The following is a 24,247-nucleotide window of genomic DNA, read 5'->3' on the forward strand; positions in this document are numbered from 1 at the left end:
TTTATCAATCATTCTTAAAAACCTTGACAAATCACCCTTAAAAATATTATTTTTAATGTTTCATAATCTGTAACAAAACATAGAGGCAAAAATACAGGAAAAAATAACAACCTTTTGTAAAGAATAATTAGCATCAGAATATTATAATTACAGAGTTTAAAAATTAGAATGCTTGGTGGTTGTGCAAAGAATACATTTATTTCAGTATGAAAGTTTGAGAAGAATTTGAAGATGTTGATATTCTTGCTAACATTATTCTGGAAGCAAAACTGATCTTACCAATGACAATTCTGTAATATATTGACCAAACAATAAGCCAAAGTAGTAAATTGGATATATAGTAAAAAAAACATGGTTGCCAAAATGCAGGTCAAGAGTCCATCAAATGTGGAAATAGATGACCATTATCCCTATGAAGAAGTTAGATCCTGATGAATTAGTGTTAAAAATTCTGAATGGGCTAAGATATCATAATAACAAACATTTTTGTAATTACCAGGAAGAAAAGATTTTTGATGTTTTATTTTTCACAAAACCTAGATCTCTGTGCCAATCAGAAAAAGATCTACTGCCATGTGATGCAAAACGCCATATAAGAATCCCAATCTTCCTCAATTATAGTACTGCGACAGTTTGAGAAAGATTCTGAGAATCAAAACATCACTTATGGTCATAATCAAGACGCACTGTCCGATTTTCTACATCATGTACTATGTGGTGCAGTGACCCCTGTGACAGCTAGGGGGCGCTGTGTGTGCTCCTTGAGATATGCATGGAGGCATATCTGTTGTGTTAATGGTGGTAAAACAGTGACTGGAAGTGTTGTGAATGGCCGATATGTGTCGCAGAGGGAGTCTGCGTGGTAAGTCTGATGTAATGTGGTTGTTCTGGGACTTGTAGTCCCGCAAGAGTTTGTGTAGTGTTGTATAATAGTCAAGGGAGGCTTACTAGTCTAGTTGTGTGAGATGGGCGGGACAAACTAGCCACACATCCACACTCCCACCCAGGGGAGTGGTTAAGGGTATATAATGTAACCAGGGTGTGGGTCACATGGTCTGGTGTGTTTCCTGTATTGGATTTCCTGGGAGTAGGAGTCCTGAGGAGCAGATGTGTTATGACCCCAATGGCAGAGGGTCTCAGAAATAAATACCAAGTCTGCAAACATAAAAAACCAGCTCATAGGGCAGTGGTAACTGGGCTGACCATATATCTAATCCTAGCACCACAAATAGAAATAGCCGGGGAACGTGCCTACGTTGGTTCTAGACGTCTCGCGCCAGCCGGAGAACTAACCCTAGAAGGGAAAAGAAAGACCTTTCTTGCCTCCAGAGAAAAGACCCCAAAAGTTGGATACAAGCCCCCAACAAATAATAACGGTGAGGTAAGAGGAAAAGACAAACATAAGCATGAGCTAGGTATTTAGCAAAGAGAGGCCCACTAGCTAACAGCAGAATATAGCAAGATGACTTATATGGTCAGCAAAAACCCTATTAAAATATCCACGCTGGATATTCAAGAACCCCCGAACTGTCTAACGGCCGGGGGGAGAACACCAGCCCCCTAGAGCTTCCAGCAAAGTCAGAAATTACATTTAGTACAAGCTGGACAAAAAAAAAAGCAAAGCAAGTAACTCAAAAAACAAAGAAGCAAGACTTAGCTTAATTTTGCAAGAGCCAGGACCAGCAGACAGGAGCAACAGAAGGATCTGATTACAACGATGCCAGGCACTGGACTAAGGATCCAGGAAGTTAATATAGCGACACCCCTGGACTAACGACCCAGGTGAGTTCCAAACTGAAGAAAGACAATCCCAGAGTCATACCACTAGTGACCACAAGAGGGAGCCCAAAAAGTCAATTCACAACAGTACCCCCCCCTTAAGGAGGGGTCACCGAACCCTCACCAAGACCACCAGGGCGATCAGGATGAGCAGCGTGAAAGGCACGAACTAAATCGGCCGCATGCACATCAGAGGCAACCACCCAGGAATTATCCTCCTGACCATAGCCCTTCCACTTGACCAGATACTGAAGCCTCCGCCTGGAGAGACGAGAATCCAAGATCTTCTCCACCACATACTCCAACTCGCCCTCAACCAACACCGGAGCAGGAGGTTCAACCGAAGGAACCACAGGTACAACGTACCGCCGCAACAAAGACTTATGGAACACGTTGTGAATGGCAAACGACACCGGAAGATCCAAGCGAAAGGACACAGGATTAAGGATTTCCAATATCTTGTAAGGACCGATGAAGCGAGGCTTAAATTTAGGAGAGGAGACCTTCATAGGAACAAATCGAGAAGACAGCCATACCAAATCCCCAACACGAAGTCGGGGACCCACACCGCGGCGGCGGTTGGCAAAACGCTGAGCCTTCTCTTGTGACAACTTTAAGTTGTTCACCACATGATTCCAGATCTGCTGCAACCTATCCACCACAGAATCTACCCCAGGACAGTCAGAAGGCTCCACATGTCCCGAGGAAAAACGAGGATGGAAACCAGAGTTGCAGAAAAATGGCGAAACCAATGTAGCGGAACTAGCCCGATTATTAAGGGCAAACTCAGCCAACGGCAAGAAGGTCACCCAATCATCCTGATCCGCAGAAACAAAACACCTCAAATAAGCCTCCAGAGTCTGATTAGTTCGCTCCGTTTGTCCATTAGTCTGAGGATGAAAGGCAGACGAAAACGACAACTCAATGCCCATCCTAGCACAAAAGGATCGCCAGAACCTGGAAACAAACTGGGATCCTCTGTCAGACACAATATTCTCAGGAATGCCGTGTAAACGAACCACATTCTGAAAGAATACAGGAACCAGATCGGAAGAGGAAGGCAGCTTAGGCAAAGGTACCAAATGGACCATCTTAGAAAAGCGATCACATACCACCCAGATGACAGACATGCCCTGAGACACCGGGAGATCTGAAATGAAATCCATGGAAATGTGTGTCCAAGGCCTCTTCGGGACAGGCAAGGGCAAGAGCAACCCGCTGGCACGCGAACAGCAAGGCTTAGCTCGAGCACAAGTCCCACAGGACTGCACAAACGACCGCACATGCCGTGACAAGGAAGGCCACCAAAAGGACCTAGCCACCAGATCTCTGGTGCCAAAAATTCCCGGATGCCCTGCCAACACCGAGGAATGAACCTCGGAAATTACTCTGCTGGTCCACTTATCAGGAACAAACAGTCTGTCAGGTGGACAACAGTCAGGTGTACCAGCCTGAAATCTCTGCAACACACGTCGCAAATCTAGAGAAATGGCTGACAAGATAACTCCCTCTTTAAGAATACCAACTGGTTCTGCGACTCCCGGAGAGTCAGGCACAAAGCTCCTTGAAAGAGCATCAGCCTTCACATTCTTTGAACCTGGTAAATACGAGACCACGAAGTCAAAACGGGAGAAAAACAATGACCAGCGGGCCTGTCTAGGATTCAGGCGTTTAGCAGACTCGAGATACATCAAATTTTTGTGATCAGTCAAGACCACCACACGATGCTTAGCACCCTCGAGCCAATGACGCCACTCCTCAAATGCCCACTTCATGGCCAGCAACTCCCGATTGCCAACATCATAATTCCGCTCAGCAGGCGAAAACTTCCTCGAGAAAAAGGCACAAGGTCTCATCACAGAGCAACCAGGGCCTCTCTGCGACAAAACGGCCCCTGCCCCAATCTCAGAAGCATCCACTTCAACCTGAAAGGGAAGTGAGACATCAGGCTGGCACAAAACAGGCGCCGAAGTAAACTGGCGCTTCAACTCCTGGAAAGCCTCCACGGCTGCAGGAGCCCAGTTTGCAACATCAGAACCTTTCTTGGTCATATCCGTCAAAGGTTTAGCAATACTAGAAAAATTAGCAATAAAACGACGGTAGAAGTTAGCAAAACCCAAGAACTTCTGAAGACTCTTAACTGACGTGGGCTGAGTCCAATCATGAATAGCACGGACCTTGACTGGGTCCATCTCCACCGCAGAAGGGGAAAAAATAAACCCCAAAAATGGAACCTTCTGTACTCCAAAGAGACACTTTGAGCCCTTAACAAATAAAGCATTCTCACGCAAAACCTGAAACACCATCCTGACCTGCTCTACATGCGAGTCCCAGTCATCAGAAAAAAACAGAATATCATCCAGATAAACGATCATAAACTTATCCAGATACTTCCGGAAAATATCATGCATAAAGGACTGAAACACTGAAGGAGCATTAGAGAGCCCAAAAGGCATCACCAAGTACTCAAAATGACCTTCGGGCGTATTAAACGCGGTTTTCCATTCATCTCCTCGCTTAATGCGCACAAGGTTGTACGCACCACGAAGATCTATCTTGGTGAACCACTTGGCACCTTTAATTCAGGCAAACAAGTCTGACAACAGAGGCAAAGGGTACTGAAATTTAACAGTGATCTTATTCAAAAGCCGATAGTCAATACAAGGTCTCAAAGATCCGTCCTTCTTGGCCACAAAAAAGAATCCCGCACCAAGAGGGGAAGAGGAAGGACGGATATGCCCCTTCTCCAGAGATTCCTTGATATACGTACGCATTGCGGTATGCTCAGGTACAGACAGATTAAATAGTCTTCCCTTAGGAAATTTGCTACCTGGGATCAAATCTATGGCACAGTCACAGTCCCTATGAGGAGGCAGAACACTGGACCTGGACTCACTGAACACATCCTGATAATCAGACAAATACTCAGGAACTTCTGAAGGAGTAGAGGAAGCAATAGACACCGGCGGGGAATCACCATGAAAACCCTGACAGCCCCAACTTGACACAGACATTGCCTTCCAATCCAAGACTGGATTATGAGTCTGCAACCATGGCAAACCCAAAACGACCAAATCATGCATTTTATGCAGAACAAGAAAACGAATCACCTCCCGATGTTCAGGAGTCATGCACATGGTTACCTGTGTCCAAAACTGCGGTTTATTTTCCGCCAATGGCGTAGCATCAATACCTCTAAGAGGGATAGGATTTACCAAAGGCTCAAGAACAAAACCACAGCGCTTGGCAAACGACAGATCCATAAGACTCAGGGCAGCACCTGAATCCACAAACGCCATAACAGGGTAGGAGGACAATGAGCAAATTAAAGTTACAGACAAAATAAATTTAGGTTGCAAATTACCAATGGCGACAGGACTAACAACCCTAGTTAGGCGTTTAGAGCATGCTGATATAACATGTGTAGAATCACCACAGTAAAAACACAACCCATTCTGTCGTCTATGATTTTTCCATTCATTTCTAGTCTGAATTCTACCACATTGCATTATATCAGGTGTTTGTTCAGACAACACCACCAGAGGATTTGCGGCTTTGCGCTCCCGCAACCGCCGGTCAATTTGAATAGCCAGCGCCATGGAATCATTCAGACTTGTAGGAATAGCGACACCCCTGGACTAACGACCCAGGTGAGTTCCAAACTGAAGAAAGACAATCCCAGAGTCATACCACTAGTGACCACAAGAGGGAGCCCAAAAAGTAAATTCACAACAGTACCCCCCCCTTAAGGAGGGGTCACCGAACCCTCACCAAGACCACCAGGGCGATCAGGATGAGCAGCGTGAAAGGCACGAACTAAATCGGCCGCATGCACATCAGAGGCAACCACCCAGGAATTATCCTCCTGACCATAGCCCTTCCACTTGACCAGATACTGAAGCCTCCGCCTGGAGAGACGAGAATCCAAGATCTTCTCCACCACGTACTCCAACTCGCCCTCAACCAACACCGGAGCAGGAGGCTCAACCGAAGGAACCACAGGTACAACGTACCGCCGCAACAAAGACCTATGGAACACGTTGTGAATGGCAAACGACACCGGAAGATCCAAGCGAAAGGACACAGGATTAAGGATTTCCAATATCTTGTAAGGACCGATGAAGCGAGGCTTAAATTTAGGAGAGGAGACCTTCATAGGAACAAATCGAGAAGACAGCCATACCAAATCCCCAACACGAAGTCGGGGACCCACACCGCGGCGGCGGTTGGCAAAACGCTGAGCCTTCTCTTGTGACAACTTTAAGTTGTTCACCACATGATTCCAGATCTGCTGCAACCTATCCACCACAGAATCTACCCCAGGACAGTCAGAAGGCTCCACATGTCCCGAGGAAAAACGAGGATGGAAACCAGAGTTGCAGAAAAATGGCGAAACCAATGTAGCGGAACTAGCCCGATTATTAAGGGCCTGGCATACTGTTATGACCCCAATGGCAGAGGGTCTCAGGAATAAATACCAAGTCTGCAAACATAAAAAACCAGCTCATAGGGCAGTGGTAACTGGGCTGACCATATATCTAATCCTAGCACCACAAATAGAAGTAGCCGGGGAACGTGCCTACGTTGGTTCTAGACGTCTCGCGCCAGCCGGAGAACTAACTAACCCTAGAAGGGAAAATAAAGACCTTTCTTGCCTCCAGAGAAAAGACCCCAAAAGTTGGATACAAGCCCCCAACAAATAATAACGGTGAGGTAAGAGGAAAAGACAAACATAAGCATGAGCTAGGTATTTAGCAAAGAGAGGCCCACTAGCTAACAGCAGAATATAGCAAGATGACTTATATGGTCAGCAAAAACCCTATTAAAATATCCACGCTGGATATTCAAGAACCCCCGAACCGTCTAACGGCCGGGGGGAGAACACCAGCCCCCTAGAGCTTCCAGCAAAGTCAGAAATTACATTTAGTACAAGCTGGACAAAAAAAAAAGCAAAGCAAGTAACTCAAAAAACAAAGAAGCAAGACTTAGCTTAATTTTGCAAGAGCCAGGACCAGCAGACAGGAGCAACAGAAGGATCTGATTACAACGATGCCAGGCACTGGACTAAGGATCCAGGAAGTTAATATAGCGACACCCCTGGACTAACGACCCAGGTGAGTTCCAAACTGAAGGAAGACAATCCCAGAGTCATACCACTAGTGACCACAAGAGGGAGCCCAAAAAGTCAATTCACAACACAGATGTCATTGTGTTGGATTTCCTGGGATTAGGAATCCTGAAGAGTACATGGTGGGACTTTGCTACTGGTGGCCTGGGTATTGGACGGTCCCAGCTGGGGATTGACGTCCTGAATAGTACCCAGCCTGGCCACCTGTGTGATCCTGTGTAACCTGGGTGTTGGGAGGTCCTGGGAGTAGGACCGGATCCCTGAATAGCATGAGGTGAGGACCGGGATCTGCAGAGCCAGTTACAGCTACTGTGTGGGGAAGCTACAGTCCTTCGGTGGGTCTGGACTGACTAATGTGTGCCGGCCAGGCAAGTTGGTGATCCCTGTGAGGCAGCTTACCCAGAGGAGTGGACTGACAAGGAGTCAGCAGGTGGAGCAGGAGCTCCCATCAGGTACTATACAGACTGTTGGATCTTGTGTTGTTCTATGAACTGTGTGGTCTCCCACGGCAACTGAACAGAGTGAGGTTCGGCGTGTTTAAAGACCGCGACCCAGTGTCATATGCGCTATATGTGACTTGGGACATTGGTGAACTGTACGGCATACGGACACCCATGGTAACTGGGCGAAGTGAGAGGTCCAGCATGTTTAGTGTCCATGAGTCAAAGCTGTAAATGAAGTTTTTAAGATAAAGCTGCAAGTTAATATCACACGATGGAAGTTTTGGAGGTAAACCAGGAGCCATCTGTTCGTGAAGAGAATGAGACCTCATTCTTCAAGTGTGTGGTGGAGAAAACCGAGGATGTGCGGGGTGCATGTGCCAGTGAGGGTGCGCATGAGGCCTTTAAAAAGGCAGTAGAAGCATGTAGTGTGCATTGGGCCCTAGAGACGAAACAGTTGGTGATACTGTCAACTGAGGAGGTCACAGTGAAGCGGGTGGCTGTCCTGAGGGATATGCACCTACAGTGCCTCCGCACGAAACAGATGATCCTTTTGAGGAATAATGAGGCCACTCGACGTTTGGAGCATGCCAGGAAAGCTCAAAGTCGTCTGGGCTTTTTGGAAGACACAGTCCAAGTGCCCAAATCTCTGGTGGCAAAAGTCATTGGGAGATTTGGGAAAGTGATGCAGGAGATGGTAGATAAATCTGGTGTGAAGAGACTGAGGATTCCGGCTGATGACGAGGCCCAGGTGGGTGAAGATGGGATGGTTCCATTCCTTGTTGTCAGATCCAGAGAGAGTCTTGAGAATATCCACGTGCTCCTGGAATATCGCATCGCATACCTAAGAGAGGTAGAGCAGCTGAGACATGAGAGACTGCAAGTTAGTAAACAGATGCAGAACATGAGATGGCGGCCGCCTTCTTCCCAAGGAAAAGGGAACAAAAGGGACCCTCCAAATAATGGAATGGCTGACCACCAAGGACGTTCAGAGAGAAAAGGAGGTCGAATATCTGAAAGTGGCAGTTCTACTCCCAGTACAAAGCTAAGGGACATGAACAGTAGTAGACGTAGTGATGAAGGGTCAGACTCAGATCAGTCGCTAGGCTCATCTGGATGGTGGACTCATGACCACAATAACCATGGGTGGCGGCCATAGAGAGAAAGGCCGGGTAATGGGGCACACTTGGAAAGTGTGCTGTCTAAAGGTTTGGTGACAAAGACAGACTGTGACTTAAAGACCAAAGCTCAAGGCCTACGTGTTGACCGCTGGGGTGGGGTAAACCCAACAAGGGTGTGATTATGTGTGATGCTCAAAACCGACTGAGACAGTTCTCTCGACTGGTAGGGCAAGGTAACGTGTGTGATCTTTCTAGAGACCCCAGGTGTATGACAGGTGTTCAACCCCACAAGTTTGAACAGAGGGGGGTATGTGGTGCAGTGACCCCTCTGACAGCTAGGGGGCGCTGTGTGTGCTCCTTGAGATATGCATGGAGGCATATCTGTTGTGTTAATGGTGGTAAAACAGTGACTGGCAGTGTTGTGAATGGCCGATATGTGTCGCAGAGGGAGTCTGCGTGGTAAGTCTGATGTAATGTGGTTGTTCTGGGACTTTTAGTCCCTCAAGAGTTTGTGTAGTGTTGTATAATAGTCAAGGGAGACTTACTAGGCTAGATGTGAGATGGATTTGGATTTCCTGGGAGTAGGAGTCCTGAGGAGCAGATGTCAGTGTGTTGGATTTCCTGGGAGTAGGAATCCTGAAGAGCACATGGTGGGACTTTGCTACTGGTGGCCTGGGTATTGGACGGTCCCAGCTGGGGATGGACGTCCTGAATAGTACCTGGACTGGCCACCTGTGTGATCCTGTGTAACCTGGGTGTTGGGAGGTCCTGGGAGTAGGACTGGATCCCTGAATAGCACGAGGTGAGGACCGGGATCTGCAGAGCCAGTTACAGCTACTGTGTGGGGAAGCTACAGTCCTTCAGTGGGTCTGGACTGACTAATGTGTGCCGGCCAGGCAAGTTGGTGATCCCTGTGAGGCAGCTTACCCAGAGGAGTGGACTGACAAGGAATCAGCAGGTGGAGCAGGAGCTCCCGTCAGGTACTATACAGACTGTTGATGCTTGGGTTGTTCTATGAACTGTGTGGTCTCCCACGGCAACTGAATGGAGTGAGGTTCGGCGTGTTTAGAGACCACTACCCAGTGTCATATGTGCTATATGTGACTTGGGACATTGGTGAACTGTACGGCGTACGGACGCCAATGGTAACTGGGCAAAGTGAGAGGTCCAGCATGTTTAGTGTCCATGAGTCAAAGCTGTAAATTAAGTTTTTAAGATAAAGCTGCAAGTTAATATCACCAGTTGGTGCCTGTTGTGTTTCGTGAAATGTATATAATGAACTGTGCATAACCCGTTTTATGACACTTTCATAAACCGTATAGACTGTGTTTAAGCGAAAAATCGTGCCTGACTACGTCAATCCCGTGCCAAGCGAGTGTTCCCCAATACACTCAGTGAGAGCAATCTTACAACTAGTTGAACCTAAGATGAAAACAAAGTGAGCAAATACCTTTTAATGAGTAAATAAATAGTACTGGTACAGCATAATAATACTTAATTAACACTTTTGATCAAAAAAGCATAAAAGTAATCGCACTGTGACAAAATGTACCCCAATGAGGATGATAAATAACTCTTGTAGTTCACCTCAGTATGTGTCAGAAGACATCAACATAAATAAGAGCAGAGCAGAACTGAGTATCATATATTATTTAAATGTAAAGGGAATTTGCTCATTTTCTTTTCATTCTATGTTCTATCTGTTAAATGGCCACAGTGTGAATGCACACCTATGCATTTCACTTATAAAAATTTCTAGGTTTGATGTACCATTTGTTTGAATAAAATTCTACACTTTTGCTGGAGGATTGAGTGTACAGTGAATATCTTTCTCATGAATTCTGGGATTTCACTTTTATTCCCTAGCACCTCCAGAAGAATATGTAAGTACATTTGGGTCTTTGCTTTAATCATTAATCTCATAATTGACTTCATTGCTCACCAACAGTTCTTCTAAATGTACTATGCCTTTAGTACAGTGAATTAGTTACCCATAACAGATACATATGTCATGCTTACTGCATGGGTAATGTGTCTGAACCCTTGTGATCAGCTGCAGGAGCTCAGATAGTCAGGGTTCTGCTAAAACTGCAGGAATTGGTGATAACATTCCTCATATTTTAAGATTTTAAACTCTGTGGTCTACAGTAACTATCATATTATTGAGCTGACATAGGGGAAGGCTCCCTTTGTCAGCCCGTAGCCCCATGCAGAGCAATTTATAGATTTTGGTAGGTTGCTTTGGCATCCTGTGATCTAACAATGTCCTCTGTCTCTGCCATTATGCTTGAGGTTGTACTTAAAGGGAACCTGTCACCTGAATTTGGCGGGACAGGTTTGCGGTCATATGGGTGGGGTTTACGGGTGTTTGATTCACCCTTTCCTTACCCGCTGGCTGCATGCTGGCCGCAATATTTGATAGAAGTTCATGCTCTGTCCTCCGTAGTACACGCCTGCGCAAGGCAATCTTGCCTTGCGCATGCGCAGTATGCTTTGCCCAACTGCGGGCAAAGCCGTAAAGCATTAGTGTGTTCCGGGACATAGTGCGCCGGCGCATGCGCACTAATACTTTTCGGCTTTGCCTGCAGTTGAGCAAAGCATACTGCGCGTGTGCAAGGCAAGGTTGCCTTGCACAGGCGTGTACTACAGAGGATGGAGGACAGAGCATGAACTACAATCAAATATTGCGGCCAGCATGCAGCCAGCGGGTAAGAAAAGGGTGAATCAAACACCCGAAAACCCCGCCCATATGACCACAAACCTGTCCTGCCAAATTCAGGTGACAGGTTCCCTTTAATAGGCTGCCAGTTAGTATAAAAATATATTATGCAAATGATCAAAGTATTCAACATTCATGCCCCGCTGTGGTACTAATACATTTTATTACATTAAATCTTTTAAAGAGGAGAAAATGTTCAAAACTAAAAAAATGGTTTCATTTGGAAAAAAGACCCTACCTCCAAAATACACATCAATCTAGTTTTATCACAGTTTCGGACTAACACAGCAAGATGCCGAACGAAGAGATCCAGAAAAATGAATTAAAAAGTAATACTTCATTAAGGCATGTTAAAAACTCAAGATTAAACAATAAGAAATTATGCAACAAAACAAGAGTACCCTAACCAGGGGGGACACAGTGCTGTGTTACAATATCCTATATATTATAATGAAACCAGTTGCACAAAAATAAGCTTAGCTATTATGCTATCCCATTATGCTTGTGCACAATATTATAATATATAGGATATTGTAGCACAACACTGTGTCCCCCCTGGTTAGGGTGCTCTAGTTTTTGTCACATCACCTCTTATTGTTCACCTTAATTTTTCAACATGCATTAATAAAGTATTTCTATTTTAATTCATTTTTATGGATCTCTTTGCTCGGCTTCTTGTTATGTTCGTCCGAAACTGTGTTAATCTAGTTTGAAGTGCCAGCCACTTTTCACTATCTGGACACCTTGTTGATATATTAAACATATCTAGTATTGTCTCTTCCATAATAACAAGTCCTATAAAATAATTATATTATTTAACCAGCATTGCAAATGCCATGAAAATATTAAAACTGGGCCAGAATTGTTGTTTTTGCTAATTTCAACTCACAAGAATTTAAAATAAAGAAGTAATTAAAAAGTCATATCTATTCCAATATGGTACCAATACAAACTACAACAGGTTATGCAAAAGCAAGCCCTTCTACAGCCCTGTAAACTGAAAATTGAGTACAATATGGCTGTGAAAATAAAGTGATTTTGCTTTAGTCATGATCCCACATATCAATATAGCTGTACTAAGTGAATTACTGTTGAATGACTGTACTGTAGTCCAGTCTTGAGCAGGGATATGCTGAGCTATCAGTATATTGATTGGCAGTTTAGCCATCCAATCAGGAGCTGGAGTATGCTGAGCTGTTAGACGGCGGCTTGCCGTTGAAACGAGTTGTAGATAACTTCTATATTAAAGGTTTGCTCATTTTATTCATATATGCCTTTTTCATCCCCAGCCTAAGAGCTCTATTAAGACCGCGACTCCTCTTTATTCAGTGTCTAAAGTGACAGTTTAGCCATCCAATCTGGGCCAGGTTGTGTTGGACCTTCCCCACCTGCCTCCTGTTCAGGGTAATTACCTGGTTATTTAGCTGGCTCTCTGCCTTAGATTTCTGCCAATTGTAGCCTAGCTCAAGTGGTGTATGTTTGCTCTGTGCTCCCAGTTTTGAACGCTGATCTTTGTTGCTCGACCTTGTTTTGTATCTTGTCCATCGATTTGCATAGCTCTTTTGTCATGAATTCTTGGAATTCTGACTTCAGACTGTGACCCCACTATGCCTTTTTCTCATCCTCTGTTTCTGATGTACCTGTTGTGAATTTGCTTTTTGCTCCCTCTAGTGGTTACTAGTTTTTTGACTCTGGTTTTTCTGTCATTCCTTTTATCCGCACCTGGGTCGTTAGTTAGGGGTGTTGCTATATAAGCTCCCTGGACCTTCAGTTCAATGCCTGGCAACGTAGTTATCAGAGCTAGTCTGCTGTGCTCTTGTCTACTGATCCTGGTTCCAGTTATATCAGCTAAGTCTGTCTTTTGCTTTTTGCTATTTGTTTTGGTTTTGTATTTTTGTCCAGCTTGTTCCATATCTATATCCTGACCTTTGCTGGAAGCTCTAGGGGGCGGGTGTTCTCCCCCCGGACCGTTAGACGGTTCGGGGGTTCTTGAATTTCCAGTGTGGATTTTGATAGGGTTTTTGTTGACCATATAAGTTACCTTTCTTTATTCTGCTATCAGTAAGCGGGCCTCTCTGTGCTAAACCTGATTCATTTCTGTGTTTGTCATTTCCTCTTACCTCACCGTCATTATTTGTGGGGGGCTTCTATCCAGCTTTGGGGTCCCCTTCTCTGGAGGCAAGAAAGGTCTTTGTTTTCCTCTACTAGGGGTAGCTAGATTCTCCGGCTGGCGCGTGTCATCTAGAATCAACGTAGGAATGATCCCCGGCTACTTCTAGTGTTGGCGTTAGGAGTAGATATATGGTCAACCCAGTTACCACTGCCCTATGAGCTGGATTTTTGGATTCTGCAGACTTCCACATTCCTCTGAGACCCTCGCCATTGGGGTCATAACAGTTTGCCAGGCCAGTATTAAATGTTTAATGCATTGCAGAAGAGGGATTATAAGAAAGAAGATTCTGAGTTGTTTTTTTTTTCTTCTTCCCCTTTACCTCAGAGTGGCTATGCTTGCTGCAGACATGAATGTCCAGACCTTGATTACAAGTGTGGACCAGCTGGCTACTCGTGTGCAGGGCATACAAGACTATGTTATCAGAAATCCTAGGTCAGAACCTAAAATACCGATTCCTGAACTGTTTTCCGGAGACAGGTTTAAGTTTAGGAATTTCGTGAATAATTGTAAATTATTTTTGTCCCTGAGACCCTGTTCATCTGGAGATTCTGCTCGGCAAGTAAAAATTGTTATTTCGTTCTTACGGGGCGACCCTCAGGATTGGGCTTTTTCGCTGGCGCCAGGAGATCCGGCATTGGCTGATCTTGATGCGTTTTTTCTGGCGCTCGGTTTACTTTATGAGGAACCCAATCTTGAGATTCAGGCAGAAAAGGCCTTGCTGGCTATGTCACAGGGGCAGGACGAGGCTGAAGTGTATTGCCAAAAATTTCGGAAATGGTCCGTGCTGACACATTGGAACGAGTGTGCACTGGCCGCTAATTTTAGAAATGGCCTTTCTGAAGCCATTAAGAATGTTATGGTGGATTTTCCCATTCCCACAGGTCTGAATGATACTATGGCACTGGCGATTCAAATTGACCGGCGGTTGCGGGAGCGCAAAACCGCAAATTCCCTCATGGTGTTGTCTGAACAGACACCTGATTTAATGCAATGTGATAGAATCCTGACTAGAAATGAGCGGAAAATTCATAGACGCCGGAATGGCTTGTGCTACTACTGTGGTGATTCTACACATGTTATCTCAGCATGCTCTAAACGTATAGCTAAGGTTGTTAGTCCTGTCACCGTTGGTAATTTGCAACCTAAATTTATTCTGTCTGTAACTTTGATTTGCTCACTGTCATCTTATCCTGTTATGGCGTTTGTAGATTCAGGTGCTGCCCTGAGTCTCATGGATCTCTCATTTGCTAAGCGCTGTGGTTTTACTCTTGAACCATTAGAAAATCCTATTCCTCTTAGGGGTATTGATGCTACACCATTGGCAGCAAATAAACCGCAGTATTGGACACAGGTTACCATGTGCATGACTCCTGAACACCGCGAGGTGATACGTTTCCTGGTTTTACATAAAATGCATGATTTGGTTGTTTTAGGGCTGCCATGGTTACAGACCCATAATCCAGTCCTGGACTGGAAGGCTATGTCAGTCTCAAGTTGGGGCTGTCGTGGTATTCATGGGGATTCCCTGCCTGTGTCTATTGCTTCTTCTACGCCTTCGGAAGTTCCGGAGTATTTGTCTGATTATCAGGATGTCTTCAGTGAGTCTGAGTCCAGTGCACTGCCTCCTCATAGGGACTGTGACTGTGCTATAGATTTGATCCCAGGCAGTAAGTTTCCTAAGGGAAGACTGTTTAATCTGTCGGTACCTGAACATACCGCTATGCGTTCATATATCAAGGAGTCTCTGGAGAAAGGACATATTCGTCCGTCTTCTTCCCCTCTTGGTGCGGGATTCTTTTTTGTGGCAAAAAAGGACGGATCTTTGAGACCTTGTATTGATTATCGGCTTTTAAATAAGATCACTGTCAAATTTCAGTATCCTTTACCGCTGTTGTCTGACTTGTTTGCCCGGATTAAGGGTGCCAAGTGGTTCACCAAGATAGACCTTCGTGGTGCGTACAACCTTGTGCGCATCAAGAAAGGTGATGAATGGAAAACCGCATTCAATACGCCCGAAGGTCATTTTGAGTACTTGGTGATGCCTTTTGGGCTCTCCAATGCGCCTTCAGTTTTTCAGTCCTTTATGCATGACATTTTCCGGAAGTATCTGGATAAATTTTTGATTGTTTATCTGGATGATATTTTGTTTTTTTCTGATAATTGGGATTCGCATGTGGAGCAGGTCAGGTTGGTCTTTAAAATTTTGCGTGAAAATTCTTTGTTTGTCAAGGGCTCAAAGTGTCTCTTTGGTGTACAGAAGGTTCCCTTTTTGGGGTTCATTTTTTCCCCTTCTGCTGTGGAGATGGACCCAGTCAAGGTCCGAGCTATTCTTGATTGGACTCAGCCCTCGTCAGTTAAGAGTCTTCAGAAGTTCTTGGGCTTCGCTAACTTCTACCGTCGTTTTATTGCTAATTTTTCTAGCATTGTGAAACCTTTGACGGATATGACCAAGAAGGGCTCCGATGTAGCTAACTGGGCTCCTGCTGCCGTGGAGGCTTTCCAGGAGTTGAAACGCCGGTTTACTTCGGCGCCTGTTTTGTGCCAGCCTGACGTCTCACTTCCCTTTCAGGTTGAGGTGGATGCTTCGGAGATTGGGGCAGGGGCCGTTTTGTCGCAGAGAGGCCCTGGTTGCTCTGTTATGAAACCTTGTGCCTTTTTCTCTAGGAAGTTTTCGCCTGCCGAGCGAAATTATGATGTGGGCAATCGGGAGTTGTTGGCCATGAAATGGGCATTTGAGGAGTGGCGTCATTGGCTCGAGGGTGCTAAGCATCGTGTGGTGGTCTTGACTGATCACAAAAATCTGATGTATCTCGAGTCTGCTAAACGCCTTAATCCGAGACAGGCCCGCTGGTCATTGTTTTTCTCCCGCTTTGATTTTGTTGTCTCGTATTTACCAGGTTCAAAGAATGTGAAGGCCGATGCTCTTTCTAGGAGCTTTGTGCCTGATGCTCCTGGAGTCGCTGATCCTGTTGGTATTCTTAAAGATGGAGTTATCTTGTCAGCTATTTCTCCGGATCTGCGACGTGTGTTGCAGAGATTTCAGGCTGATAGGCCTGAGTCTTGTCCACCTGACAGACTGTTTGTCCCGGATAAGTGGACCAGCAGAGTCATTTCCGAGGTTCATTCCTCGGTGTTGGCAGGTCACCCGGGAATTTTTGGCACCAGAGATCTGGTGGCCAGGTCCTTTTGGTGGCCTTCCTTGTCAAGGGATGTGCGGTCATTTGTGCAGTCCTGTGGGACTTGTGCTCGAGCTAAGCCTTGCTGTTCTCGTGCCAGCGGTTTGCTCTTGCCCTTGCCTGTCCCGAAGAGACCTTGGACACATATCTCCATGGATTTCATTTCTGATCTTCCGCTATCTCAGGGCATGTCCGTTATCTGGGTGATATGTGATCGCTTCTCCAAGATGGTCCATTTGGTTCCTTTGCCTAAGCTGCCTTCCTCTTCCGATCTGGTTCCTGTGTTTTTCCAGAACGTGGTTCGTTTGCACGGCATCCCTGAGAATATTGTGTCAGACAGAGGATCCCAGTTCGTTTCCAGGTTCTGGCGATCCTTTTGTAGTAGGATGGGCATTGATTTGTCATTTTCGTCTGCTTTCCATCCTCAGACTAATGGACAGACGGAGCGAACCAATCAGACTTTGGAGGCTTATTTGAGGTGTTTTGTCTCTGCTGATCAGGACGATTGGGTGACATTCTTGCCGTTGGCTGAGTTTGCCCTTAATAATCGGGCTAGTTCCGCCACCTTGGTTTCGCCTTTTTTCTGCAACTCTGGTTTCCATCCTCGCTTTTCTTCGGGTCATGTGGAGCCTTCTGACTGTCCTGGGGTGGATTCTGTGGTGGATAGGTTGCAGCAGATCTGGAATCATGTGGTGGACAACTTGAAGTTGTCACAGGAGAAGGCTCAGCGCTTTGCCAACCGCCGCCGCGGTGTGGGTCCCCGACTACGTGTTGGGGATTTGGTATGGCTTTCTTCCCGCTTTGTTCCTATGAAGGTCTCCTCTCCCAAATTTAAACCTCATTTTATTGGGCCTTACAAGATATTGGAAATCCTTAATCCTGTATCTTTTCGTCTGGATCTTCCTGTGTCGTTTGCTATTCACAATGTATTTCATAGGTCCTTGTTGCGGCGGTACATTGTGCCTGTAGTTCCTTCTGCTGAGCCTCCTGCTCCGGTGTTGGTTGAGGGCGAGTTGGAGTACGTGGTGGAGAAGATCTTGGATTCTCGCCTCTCCAGGCGGAGGCTTCAGTACCTGGTCAAGTGGAAGGGCTATGGTCAGGAGGATAATTCCTGGGTGGTCGCCTCTGATGTTCATGCGGCCGATTTAGTTCGTGCCTTTCATGCCGCTCATCCTGATCGCCCTGGTGGTCGTGGTGAGGGTTCGGTGACCCCTCACTAAGGGGGGGGGGTACTGTTGTGAATTTGCTTTTTGCTCCCTCTAGTGGTTACTAGTTTTTTGACTCTGGTTTTTCTGTCATTCCTTTTATCCGCACCTGGGTCGTTAGTTAGGGGTGTTGCTATATAAGCTCCCTGGACCTTCAGTTCAATGCCTGGCAACGTAGTTATCAGAGCTAGTCTGCTGTGCTCTTGTCTACTGATCCTGGTTCCAGTTATATCAGCTAAGTCTGCCTTTTGCTTTTTGCTATTTGTTTTGGTTTTGTATTTTTGTCCAGCTTGTTCCATATCTATATCCTGACCTTTGCTGGAAGCTCTAGGGGGCGGGTGTTCTCCCCCCGGACCGTTAGACGGTTCGGGGGTTCTTGAATTTCCAGTGTGGATTTTGATAGGGTTTTTGTTGACCATATAAGTTACCTTTCTTTATTCTGCTATCAGTAAGCGGGCCTCTCTGTGCTAAACCTGATTCATTTCTGTGTTTGTCATTTCCTCTTACCTCACCGTCATTATTTGTGGGGGGCTTCTATCCAGCTTTGGGGTCCCCTTCTCTGGAGGCAAGAAAGGTCTTTGTTTTCCTCTACTAGGGGTAGCTAGATTCTCCGGCTGGCGCGTGTCATCTAGAATCAACGTAGGAATGATCCCCGGCTACTTCTAGTGTTGGCGTTAGGAGTAGATATATGGTCAACCCAGTTACCACTGCCCTATGAGCTGGATTTTTGTATTCTGCAGACTTCCACGTTCCTCTGAGACCCTCGCCATTGGGGTCATAACATGTACCCTCCTGACTTTTGATCTTGGAGTCTTTGACTACCCAGCCTGACAACTTTTCCATAAGTAGTGATTAGCATCACAGTTTTGTAGTAGAACTTAAACAAATGTGTATTATGGGTTCCATCTGTATTATTTGACTGTGAAAAAAACAAATCCTTACACAGTTTTATCTATAGAAAAAAAGTTATGGGTTTTTTAATGATTTTTAGTGCAAAAGTAGTACGATTTTAATTAAACTATAGAAATTGAGTATAAATGTATTGACCTACAGAATAAAGTATGTTTATGAAACTGAAAGGTAAACGGTGTTTAAAAAAACTCAAGGATTACTTTATTTTTTGTTTAGTTTACCACCAAAAAAGTGCATTAAAAAGTCATCAAAAGTCACATGTATATCAAAATTGTACAATTGAAAACTATAGGTACTAAAACTACGAAAAAACCCTCATCCAGTTCTGTTGATAGGAAATGTGAAGCTTGTGGCTCTCAGAATTTGGTGACTCAAAATCAAATTATTTTATTTCAAACAGTATATTTACTGAACCAGCAAGCAATGAAATATGAAACTCTATGAATTTGTCAGCAATGTAATTGCATTGACTCACAGACTAAGGGTACCGTCACACAGTACCATTTTGATCGCTACGACGGCACGATCCGTGACGTCGCAGCGATCATATGATTATCGCTCCAGCGTCGTAGACTGCGGTCACACGTTGCAATCACGGCGCTGGCGCGATGCCGAAGTCCCCAGGTAACCAGGGTAAACATCGGGTTACTAAGCGCAGGGCCGCGCTTAGTAACCCGATGTTTACCCTGGTTACCAGCGTAAACGTAAAAAAAACAAACAGTACATACTCACATTCCGGTGTCTGTCCTCCGGCGTCTCAGCTTCTCTGCACTGTGTAAGCACAGCGGCCGGAAAGCAGAGCGGTGACGTCAGACGTCACCGCTGTGCTCGCTTTCTGGCTGGCCGGCGCTCACAGTGCAGAGAAGCTGAGGCGCCGGAGGACAGACACCGGAATGTAAGTATGTACTGTTTGTTTTTTTTACGTTTACGCTGGTAACCACGGTAAACATCGGGTTACTAAGCACGGCCCTGCGCTTAGTTACCCGATGTTTACCCTGGTTACAAGCAAACACATCGCTGGATCGCTGTCACACACAACGATCCAGCGATGTCAGCGGGTGATCAAGCGACGAAAGAAAGTTCCATACGATCTGCTACGACGTACGATTCTCAGCAGGATCCCTGATCGCTGCTGCGTGTCAGACACTGCGATATCGTAACGATATCGCTAGAACGTCACGAATCGTACCGTCGTAGCGATCAAAATGGCACTGTGTGACGGTACCCTAAAGTTAATACTTTATTTGTGCAGCACTTGATTAAATAGTATAAGATTAGCCATTTATTTATCCTGAGAGTTAATAAAAGTTATTTGTTAAGTTATTTTTATTCTACAAAAGTGCCTTTGACAAATACAACTCATCCCATTAAAAAACAAGCCTTATATTGCTACGGCGACAAAAATAATGGCTTCAGGAATGTAATGAAGAAAAAACCTAAAAAGGACCATTTTTAAAAGACTAACTATCACATATACAGTGGCGAAAAAGTATTTACTCAGCCACCAATTGTGCAAATTCTCCCACGTAAAAAGATGAGAGAGGCCTCTCACAACTATGAGAGTCAAAATTGTCAAAACAGATCCAGAAAACCACCTTGTCTGATTTGGGAAGATTTATTTTTCAAATTATGATGAAAAATAATTATTTGGTCATTAACAAAAGTTCATCTCAATATTTTGTTAATTATCCTTTGTTGGCGATGACAGAGGTCAAATGTTTTCTGTAAGTCTTCACAAGGTTAGCACACACTGTTGGTGGTATGTTGGCCCATTCTTCCATGCAGATTCCTCTAGAGCAGTGACATTTTGGGCCTGTTGCTGGGCAACATGGACTTTCAACTCCCTCCAAAGGTTTTTTATGGGGTTGTGATCTGGAGACTGGCACTCCATGACCTTTATATGCTTTTTGTGAAGTCACTCCTTCGTTGCCCTGGCGGTGTGCTTGGGATCATTATCATGCTGAAAGACCCATCCACATTTCATCTTCAATGCACATGCTAATGGAAGGTTTGCGCTCAAAGTCTCATGATACATGGCCCCATTCATTCTTTTATGTACACGGATCAGTTGTCCTCGTCTCTTTTCAGACAAACAGCCCCAGAACATGATGTTGCCTCTCCCATGCTTCACAGTAGATATGGTGTTTTTTGGATGCAACTCAGCATTCTGTCTCCTCCAAACATGATGTTTTATTTCTGCCAAACAGTTCTACCTTGGTTTCATCAGACCATATGACATTCTCCCAATACTCTTCTGGATAATCCAAATACTCTCTAGCAAACTTCAGATGGGCTCAGACATATACTGACTTAAGCAGGGTGATACATCTGACACTGCAGGATCTGAGTCCCTGATGGCGTAGTATGTTACTGATGGTCACCTTTGCTACGGTGGTCCCAGCTCAATCCAGGTCATTCACTAGGTCCCTCTGTGTGGTTCTGGGATATTTGCTCACCATTTTTTGTGATAATTTTTACCCCATGAGGTGAGATCTTGCTTGGAGCCCTAGATCGAGGCTTGTATGTCTTCCATTTTCTTATTGCTCCCACAGTTGACTTCATCACACCAAGCTGCTTGCCTATTGCAGATTCAGTCTTTCCAGCCTGGTGCAGAGCTACAATTTTGTTTCTGATGTCCTTTGACAGCTCTTTGGTCTTCGCTATAATGGAGTTTGGAGTGTGACTGTTTGAGGTTGTGGACAGGTGTCTTTTATACTGATATCAAGTTCAAACAGGTGCCATTACTACTTGTAATGAGTGGAGGACAGAGGAGCCTCTTAAAGAATAAGTTACAGGTCTGTGAGAACCAGAAATCTTGCATGTTTTTAGGTGACAAAATACTTATTTTCTACATAATATTCAAAATCTTGTCAAATCAGACTAGGTGATTTTCTGGATTTATTTTTCTCAGTTTTGACTCTCATAGTTGTGGTCTACCTATGATGTCAATTACAGGCCTCTCTCATCTTTTTAAGTGAGAGAACTTGCACAATTGGTGGCTGACTAAACACTTTTTCCCCATTGTATATAGCTGAGCAATAAGCTTATGTCAGGTTCCAATGATAGTAGGAAAATCAACAAAAAATAGATGATTTCTCATTAGTAGTGTCATCCATATGCATTTATGTCAACCGTATGTCAGATTTTAACTTCTGCATGACATGCAAATGATATCCTTTTTTAAACCTTCATATTAAAATAAAATACATAACCATATACTGTCAGTTACATATCTTAATAATTGCAATGGAGGCATGAAAACTGTAGCCATACAGATGGTAACCCGCTTGTGATCCATGTTTTGAAAAATTGAAAAATGAATAAGATTTTTTCAAACAGAAAATTTTTCCTTGTGTAAAAACATTTATGTGAAATACCTTTTTGACTTGGAATGGTCTTTTCTGATGTCCATAGGATACCTGCTTTGCAAGCAGACAGCACAGGGACATTTAATACGCTCATCTGAACGAGCTGTTTAGACTATTGAATGTCCTGCTATTAATAAGAGGAATATAATACTCTCATTTTGCTACAGAAATTAAAAGTACATGTAATTCTAATTCAACAATCCTGTTTGCATTTTTCATTACAGTATCTCATTAAATAGTGTTTGTTAACACCAGATTAAACAACATTAATATCTTAAAAATATCAGATAAGCATTTGCCTTGATAACTGTGACTTAACATCCATATCATTTACAATTTATGCATTTTCTCAAAGCTAAAGTAGCACAGGCAATATTTCATTGTTAATTAAGTAATCATTAAGATTGTACTTTGATATTATTACACGTCTTGCTATAACATTTTTATATAGAAAAGATATTATTTAAAAGGAGTTTAATTAAATATATGCCCAACAGATTCATTAATGAGGGCACTTTCAGATTAGTTTCACACATGTTTCTGTGATGTATTGACTGGCCATCCTCCCTGACCCAAACTCAGAAACCTTCTAGGCATATATGAGGCTGTGAAGTTTAGTTCAGGAGACCCATCCCCAGTACCTCTATTGTGGTCTGGATACAGACCACAAAACATGGATATGTGAAATCGGCCTTGTTTTAACTTTTTTTGTAACACTTTGAGATCTTCTAGGTATGTACCAAATCAGTTTTGAGCTCTGAAATACAAAAACATGTCCTAATAACATCAAGATAACTGTGTATACCTTTTTTATGTATATTAACCCCTTCATGGCCACAGCTTTTTCCGGTTTTGCGTTTTAGTTTTTCGCTCCCCTCTTTCCCAGAGCCATAACTTTTTTATTTTTCCATCAATATGGCCATATGAGGGCTTATTGGTTGCGGAACAAGTTGTACTTTTGAATGATTTGTTTTTAGCATGTTAAGTACTATAAAATGGGAAAAAAAATCCAAGTGCAGTGAAATTGCTAAAAATGTGCAATCCCACACTTGTTTTTTGTTTGGCTTTTTTGCTAGGTTCACTAAATGTTAAAACTGACCTGCCACTTCGATTCTCCAGGTCATTACCAGTTCATAAGCACCAAACATGTCAAGCTTATTTTTTATCTAAGTTGGAAATTTTTTTTACTAACTTTGCTTAAAAAAACGCGCAATTTTCCGATACTCGTAGCGTCTTCATTTTTCGTGGGTGAATCTGCTGAAATGTTGAACATCCAGTAAGGCTATTTTAAGTGATTTTTTTCTTTACCAAATTTAACTTATTCCTTAAATGGTGAACAAAGTTTAACTTAGAAGAAATTATAATCATGTATATCTGTCACAAGTAGAGCAGTTTACCAAGAATTAAACAATATATATCTTTCAGCTATATTACAGATTTTTAGCAACAGAGGAAAGAAAAGGCTATGAAGTATAAAAAGGCTTAAACTATCTATCCAAAGGTCACTGAGAAAAGCCATTTGAAGAAAATTAAATAGTAAATTGCATGGTGACCAACAGTACCATATTTTGTCTGTAAATAAATTGGAAATTACAGTTGTTCTGTCCCGTGCATTCTGATCTATTACACATACTGGAAAATCACATCTCATCAGAGATGCTTGTTTTTGCAGAATTAGTGTTCAATCATATAGAGTAATGACTTTTGAACTGAATATAACTTATTGAGCCTTAAATATTTTCCCTGATGTAACAGATAATAATTTATGGAATGTTCCCTGTCAGTTATAAATTACTGCATGCTGGTTATTGAAGCCCACATCTAGTCAATGACCCTATAGATGAGTATGCTGATATCTGAGAAATTAAGAGGTTGACTTACAATGAAAAACCCATGTCCTTTGCCTTATTATAGCATTTACACATCATAGAGTTGAGCAAATTTGTTTGGATTCGATCGCCGAATCTGACTTTGCCATATTCGTGCCATATTGTTACCCTATTCGTGCTGAATGTGTGTTTTGTTGATTGATTCCAAACATATTCGGCAATTCCTTCTCCCATTGATTCTAATGACATTCGGCTGTGTTCGACGCATATTGCAAAAACAATATTCGCTGCCTTTCACATTCAGAGATAAATCTGAACAAATTCATCCAACCCTAATCATAAAGTGATGCTCTGTAAGTTTTAATAGATGGAATATTAGCAGTTCTTTTGAAATACA

The sequence above is a fragment of the Ranitomeya variabilis genome, chromosome 2 (genome assembly GCF_051348905.1).
Source record: "Ranitomeya variabilis isolate aRanVar5 chromosome 2, aRanVar5.hap1, whole genome shotgun sequence".
Lineage (NCBI taxonomy): Eukaryota > Metazoa > Chordata > Amphibia > Anura > Dendrobatidae > Ranitomeya > Ranitomeya variabilis.